This window comes from Octopus bimaculoides, chromosome 7 (genome assembly GCF_001194135.2).
Source record: "Octopus bimaculoides isolate UCB-OBI-ISO-001 chromosome 7, ASM119413v2, whole genome shotgun sequence".
Lineage (NCBI taxonomy): Eukaryota > Metazoa > Mollusca > Cephalopoda > Octopoda > Octopodidae > Octopus > Octopus bimaculoides.
In genome coordinates, this window is record NC_068987.1 from 61,558,536 (window position 1) to 61,559,061 (window position 526).

The following is a 526-nucleotide window of genomic DNA, read 5'->3' on the forward strand; positions in this document are numbered from 1 at the left end:
GGTTTTTTTTTTTATTTCATATTAAATTCCGATATAATCGAAATCTACACAATATGACAAGTATTTGTGAAAAATGTCATTAAAAAACACTCATTTTTCTGGAAGATGTGCTGAAACAAAGTTGACTCGTGAAAATTATCTGAAACTCATCTTCACCCATCTCCGAAAAAGTTTTCCACAGCAAATTTCGATATAATCGGAATCTGCATTATCTGAAATGTATTTGTAGAAAATGCCATTAAAACTCCCTATTTTTCTGAAAGTTATGAGGAAACAAAATCGGTAGGAGGGGAAACACGAGTAGGCATACCCTTATTTTATCGACCCCAAAAGGATGAAAAGCAAAGTCAACCTCGGTGCAATTTCAATTCAGAGCGTAAGGCTGAAAGAAGTGTCACGACGCATTTTATTCCCTGTGCTAATGATTCTGCCAGCTCGGTTGTTGCTCGTTAGAGGGAGAATGTGCTATTTGTATCACATCACAGAAGCAAAGCAACGATTTGCATGATGCAATAACGTATTTTTT